This window comes from Mustela nigripes, chromosome 10, assembly GCF_022355385.1.
Source record: "Mustela nigripes isolate SB6536 chromosome 10, MUSNIG.SB6536, whole genome shotgun sequence".
In the NCBI taxonomy this organism is placed as follows: domain Eukaryota; kingdom Metazoa; phylum Chordata; class Mammalia; order Carnivora; family Mustelidae; genus Mustela; species Mustela nigripes.
Window position 1 is genome coordinate 40,511,482 of NC_081566.1, and position 6,431 is coordinate 40,517,912.

Consider the following 6,431-nt stretch of genomic DNA (forward strand, 5'->3'; position numbering starts at 1 on the left):
GTAATCTCTCTCTGTCAAATAAATAAATAAATCTTAAAAAAATAAAATAAAATGTCGGCAACTGATTCAAAAGATATAAAAACACAATTTTTTTTAAAGATTTTATTTATTTATTTGACAGACAGAGATCACAAGTAGGCAGAGAAGCAGGCAGAGAGAGAGAGAGGAGGAAGCAGGCTCCCTGCTGAGCAGAGAGCCCAATGGGGGGCTCGATCCCAGGACCCTGGGATCATGACTGGAGCCGAAGGCAGAGGCTTTAACCCACTGAGCCACCCAGGCGCCCCTAAAAACACAATTTTATTATTATTATTATTTGTTAAGATTTTGTTTATTTATTTGACAGAGAAAAGAGCAGAAGCAGGGGGAGCAGCAGGCAGAGGGAGAGGTAGAAGCAGGCTCCCCACTGAGCAGAGAGCCGGATGCGGGACTCAATCCCAGGACCCTGGGATCATGACCTGAGCCAAAGGCAGATGCTTCACTGACTGAGCCATCCAGGTGCCCCTAAAAACACAATTTCAGAGCACAATGTGCGACGACCCTGCCCTGCTCTGGGGAGGCTTTCCCAGGCTACCAGCTATAGTCCAGATTATAAAGCCCTTGATTCGATCGCGACGTTCTTGGATACCCTCTCGGCCATCCTTTCTGCTCCAGGAGCACGAGTCACTCAGACGGAGTCTCAGGACACACCCACCTCCTCTCCCTCAGTCCTGCAAACCATCTTTGAGCGTGGATTCGTCTGCAGATGGCCGAATTGATGTGCTCCATTTCTTGGCTCCACTTTCAGAGGCTGCCAGGGTCCTCCTATAGACACCCCCACCCTATTTGAGGCTTAATGTCCTCCAGAGGGACCACACCATTTAGCACAAGCCATCTAATGATTTACCCTGAGTGCTATAATTCAAAGAGAAGCTCTGTCACTACGGATTAGGGCATCCAAAGGTTGAGAAGCCGAAGGAGATCGCCTGTGTAGGATTTAGGGTGTAGCTCAGGCCAGGTCCTGGCTGGGTGTGACTGACCCAGCCAAGGAGGGCCATGGGGGTTGAAGTCACAGACACCAGAGTGGGCGTGCAGCCCCCCCGAGATGGCCTCCTTCCCATGCTCTGGGCTGCGGGGGTCTTACCTTGAAGGAGCCGAGTGGTAAAGGTAAACAATGAGGTGAGGCATCATGGGGTTGGCAGATGAAACGCAGTTAGGGAAGAAAGCAGCCACATCACTGGGGAATGATTATAGGCTGTGGTGATGAGTGCTGAGAATGACATGCCTCGTCAGACCTCTTTTTATTTATTTAGATTTTATTTATTTATTTGAGAGAAAGAGAGAGAGCACGAGAGGTGGGGGGGGGGTTGGAGGGAGAAGCAGACTCCCCATGGAGCAGGGGATCTCCCGGGACTCCAGGATCATGACCTGAGCTAAAGTCTCCCAACCAACTGAGCCACCCAGGTGCCCATCAGACCTCTTTTTAAAGAGAAGTCCAGGGGTCATTTGGGTGACTTAGTTTGTTGGGCCTCTGCCTTTGGCTCGGGTCATGATCTTGGGGTCCTGGGGTCAAGCCCTGCATTGGGCCCTCTGGGAGTCTGCTTCCCCCTCTCTCTCTGCCTGCCTTTCTGCCTACTTGTGATCTCTCTGTGTCAAATAAATAAAATCTTAAAAAAAAAAAAAAAAAAGGAGAGAGAGAAGTCCAAGCAGAGGTTTGGAGGGCATCAGGCTTGTGGCTCCCATGTCTGATTGAGACTTATAGGCTTACCTTCCCCACCATCCCTTTCTCTGGAACATTCTTTGTCTCTTTGTTGTTGTTTTTAAAATTTTTATTATTTACTTTTTTTTTTTTTTAAGATTTCATGCTTGCCTGACTGAGCCACCCAGGCACCCCACGTTGTCTCTTAAAGGGGATGCTCTGCTGCTGTTTTCAAGTGAGGGGCAGGGGAAGCCAAGGAAGTCACTGATCAAAGTTGCCTTAATTTTCCTCTGGAGGAAGTAAACTCTGTAAGGAAACTAGCCTTGGCTATGAGAAAGCCATATGCTTCTTTGAGCCCGAATTCTGCTCTTGCTTTTCCAACTCCTTGCTGGGGCTTTTTGGATTGCTGAGATGCAGAGCTTTTGGTCGGGTTTTGAGTTCAATCTAGGCCTCAGCCCCTTCCTAAATACATCCCTCTGACTCTTCTTTGTGTGTCCTTCTAACCTTACTCTGGACTCTCTCAAGCCAGAAACCCTCTTATGAAAAGCTAAAGGAATTGAGATTTTTGATTGGAACTCATGACCCTGAGTTCAAGAGTCTCATGTTCTAGGACTGAGCCAGCCAGGCACCCTGGGGGGGTGTCATGCTTAAGGAAAGGAAATGTTGCTTTGAAAGGATATTTTGGAGGGTTGAAAAAAGTAAGAGGACTTCTTTTTTTTTTAAATTAACATATAATGTATTATTTGCCCCAGGGGTACAGGTCTGTGAATCATCAGTCTTACGCAATCCACAGCACTCACCTTAGCACATACCCTCCCCAATGTCCATCATCCAGCCGCCCTATCCCTACCCCCCGACCCACCAGCAACCCTCAGTTGTTGTGGTTTTTTTTTTTTTTAATATTTTATTCACTTATGTGACAGAAATCATAAGTAGGCAGAGAGGCAGGCAGAAAGAGAGAAGGGAAAGCAGGCTCCCCGCTGAGCAGAGTGCCCGATGTGGGGCTCCATCTCAGGACCCTGGGATCCTGACCTGAGCCCAAGGCAGAGGCCTAACTGAGGTGCCCCCCCCAGTTTGTTTTGTGAGATTAAGAGTCTCTTATGACTTGGCTCCCTCCAATCATAAGGTGGCTTCTTAAAAAGGAGGTCTTAGGTGTGACTCAGTCTGTTAAGGATCAGCCTTATGCTCGGGTCATGATCCCGGGGCTCTTGGCTCAGCTTGGAGTCTGCTTCTCCCTCTGCCCCTCCCCCTGTCCATGCTCTCTTTCTCTGAAAAACAAATAAAATCTTTTTTTTTTTTAAAGGAAGTCTTACAGTGAGTGGTTACAACTGCACCTTTTAGAGTCAGCCTAACAGGGTCCAAAGCTCAGGGGTCATTTACTGGCAGAACGAGTTTGGGATGTTACTTTCTCCTGCGGACCCAAGTTTTCTCATCAGGTACCAATGGGGGTAATAAGGAGCAGAGCTGAGAATTAAGGGTGAGAAACACAGGAAGCCCTTAGAATTTTGTGGGTATTTAGTAAGCACTGGATGAGTGTTAGGCTTCGCTAGAATTACCCAAAAGAAAAAAAAGAAAAGATTCTGTCGTGGCCATCAAGTGTGCCTTGGCTCCCTGTCGCCCACATGCTCCCCACCCAGTCTGGATCCCTCCCTCCGTTTCTGCATGGTTAACCCCTGCTTCTTCCGCAGGATCCAGCTCAGCGGCCCTTTCAAAGAGCTCCCAGGGCAACTTGAGTTGGATTTGTCTGGACAGTTCCTGCTTAACCTCCAATTCCATTGCCCAAAAACTCTGTGGGTGTTTGTTGAATGAGTGAATAATCCTCTTGCTTTTTATAGTCACTTTAGTTCATAAAGCTCATAGGAAGGAATACCTTATCTGATTTAATCTTCAGAAGCACACCGTATAAGCGATCTCTCTTGCACAGATTAAAATATACAAATACAAATGAGAGAGATGAATGACCTGGAGTTTGCAGGGGTCCCACGGGATTGCCACAACCCAGACCCTGGCTGAGGCCCTTGCGGTAGGAGAGAAGCCAAAGGTGGCCGTGCTGGGGTTGGGCCCCTCCCCCCAAACCCCATGCCTGAGGGACAAGGCTGCCCAGAAACCTCACAAAAGTCACCACCCAGCCGCCTGCTGCCCCCAGCCCTTGGTGACGCAGTGGGGTTGCGGGGGCGGATGTTGAGGAAGCGCAGCGGGATCACAAGCCACCCCCCCATCCCATCTGGGCTCCCCCAGGTCGGTCCACGCTGTCCCCTTCGCTGGCCTCTTTTCCTCCCTTTATGCCTGCCACATCCTTTATCCAAAGCAGCTGCTTCATGTCCTCTGAATTGCCATTTCGGGGAATGGCGTTTCTCCTTTGGTAGCCAGATTCCGGCTCCACGCCCCAGCCTGGCAGCACAGCAGCTGGTGCCCAGGTGAGACTGGGGAGCCCCGACACCCACCACTCCGGGAAGGTTGGGGAGAAGGCTGCCAGCCAATGGGCCCCGCAAGAGACCCCTGCCTCCCTCGCCTAGGCCCCCACCCCCACCCCACCCCACCCCCACTCCCAGGACTCAGCAGCGAGCCCTCTCCCGCCAAGTTTCTCATTCATGCAAACCTTCGCTGAGCTCCCACTGAGTGCTCAACACCTGGGGTGAGGGGCTGCGCCAGTCTCACATCCTGCTGCAAGCCTTTGAGGCTCTCCCTGGGAATAAGTAAACTCTGTTTACCCGGTGAATGCGGTTCAACGGGGAAGCCCTCAGGCTTGGGGTCACCCAAACAGGGGCTTCAGTTCCGCTCTGTTTACTAGCTGAGATTTTAAAATGTTATTCCCTGACCCTGAGCCGGGGGTGGACGATCAGAGCACAGCAGTTTACCCCTCCCCTCGCTTCAGGAGACCCGGCAGGATCAGCCCTCCCACGGGGTCTGAGCTCCTCCCCTCTCCTAGGTAGTCTCGGGCAGGCCGGGGCAGGTAGACCGTTTCCTTTGTGTTGTCTGTCCAGACCCGGGTGGGTGGGGAGGGGCAGATTTTCCCATCGAGACACCTCAGGGTATGATCCTCCTCCTTCTAGATGGGCTGCTTGTGAAGCCCTGGACATCCTCGGAGCGGAGGGCCCAGACGGGAAGGCCACCCAGGCCCCCTGCCCCTCCCCCAGGCATCATCATTACCACTCCCCTCCCATTGGTCCAATTGGGCACTGGCTGTGTCTCCCTGGCCTGGGGAAGGAGAAAGGAGTGGGACCGATCTGTGAACTCAGACACTTGACCTCTGTGATCCCAAGTGTTCTTATCTGTCCGTGAAGGTATTACCCGCACAGGGTTGCTATGGGAGTCAAATGAGATTAGCATGTGTGAGGGCTCAGAATTTTTAGGAAAGGAATACATCAGGTTGGGTCAGGACAGTGCCTCTTACCGTCCCTCCAGGGGCTGCCCCACGGCTCTTTGGGGTAAACCCGTTTTTCAACACTGCCTACAACTGCGTCACTGATCTCTGCTCCCACCACCGCAGCCACACGGTTCCTGCAGTTCTTTCCATGGGTCTGACCTGGTGCTAGACCTGGGGCTTCCCCATGGGCTCTTTCCTGGCCTTAACCAAATCCATCTGGCTAACTCTGTCCTCTGCTTCAGTGAGGGGTCCTCAGAGGGGCCTCCCCTGCCTACCCACACAAGGCCAGGTCTCCTGCTTCCTACTCACTCTGCGTCCCCCCAGCTGGAGCTGGGAACTGTGGCAGATCTGTCACCCGCTCCTAAAGAATGTGCCTCTCCATAGTCCTGTGCCTGTTTGTTCACCCCTGGACCCCAAGGCTTCACAGTACAAAGTAGGCATTTTGTTACCTGCTGAAAGAAGAAGCTGTAGAGGGGCGTCTGGGTGGCTCAGTGGGTTGAAGCCTCTGTCTTCTGCTCAGGTCACGATCCCGGGAGCCTGCTCCTGTTTCCTTCTCTCTCTCTGCCTGCCTCTCTGCCTACTTGTGATCTCTCTCTCTATATCAAATAAATAAATAAAATCTTTTTAAAAAAAAGAAGAAGCTGTAGAATCCTAGAATCTGAGGCAGCTTCCCATCCAGTTTCAACGCTCCCTTAGCCTAAAGTCTGCAACAGTCACGTCGTTCCCACTGCCCCCAACCCCCCAAGACACAACAGGCCCAGCAGAAAGAAGAAATACAAGGGCGGGTCTGACTTCTCCCTCCTCGTTCCCTCCTACCCAAACTTGAACTTCCGGTCACTTGCGTCTTCCCTCTCTGCTCCCTTTCCGGACCCCAGCGGAACTTGCCCTGTTCACTCTGTTGCCTCAGTGTCTGGCTGGGGGCTGGCCTGTGGATGATTAGGTTCACCTGTTAGCCGGCTCCCATCCCCCTCTGCCAACCAAGGAGCGGGGCATCTCCTAGCAGCAAGTGAGTGCAGGTCCAGGGTCCAGCCATGCCCTGTCCTAGCTGTACCTTCGTCATTACGGCTCAGTGCCATGGAACCCGCTGACCTTCTGTCTGAGGTCGCTGAAGCACAAAGAATGAAGCACACGAACCCAGAGCCTTCCCAACTGTGGGCTCACTTTGTCAAGGCCAAGGGCAGAGTAGGTGCCCAGTAGGTTTGGGTTATTTCGACTCAAGTTCAACAAGTTACTGAAGGCACATGGGGGAGGTTTATGTGCTAAGGCCAAGAGCCTCCTCAAGTCCGTGCTGCTGTTTGAGGCGGGAACGCAGAAAAGAGGGATTCCTCTTCTCCCTCCTTGTGAGGGCTGAATTCCCACCTCTTTCTTGACCAGTGGCACGGTGTTGGT

The 6,431-nt window shown here is 52.0% G+C and overlaps 1 long non-coding RNA gene across 2 annotated transcripts; it reads right to left on the bottom strand.

Moving 5' to 3' along the window:
• Nucleotides 1–257: 257 nt before the first annotated feature.
• Nucleotides 258–5,912, bottom strand: LOC132025616 (uncharacterized). 2 transcript variants are annotated; one of them, XR_009406652.1, is made up of 4 exons: nucleotides 5,859–5,912; nucleotides 5,492–5,638; nucleotides 1,121–1,246; nucleotides 259–801 (listed from the first exon to the last, which is right to left on the bottom strand). It is a non-coding gene; the product is annotated as an uncharacterized LOC132025616 (long non-coding RNA). The 2 variants fall into 2 exon arrangements; XR_009406651.1 differs by lacking the exon at nucleotides 5,859–5,912 and having other exon boundaries at nucleotides 258–801; nucleotides 5,492–5,841.
• Nucleotides 5,913–6,431: the final 519 nt, after the last annotated feature.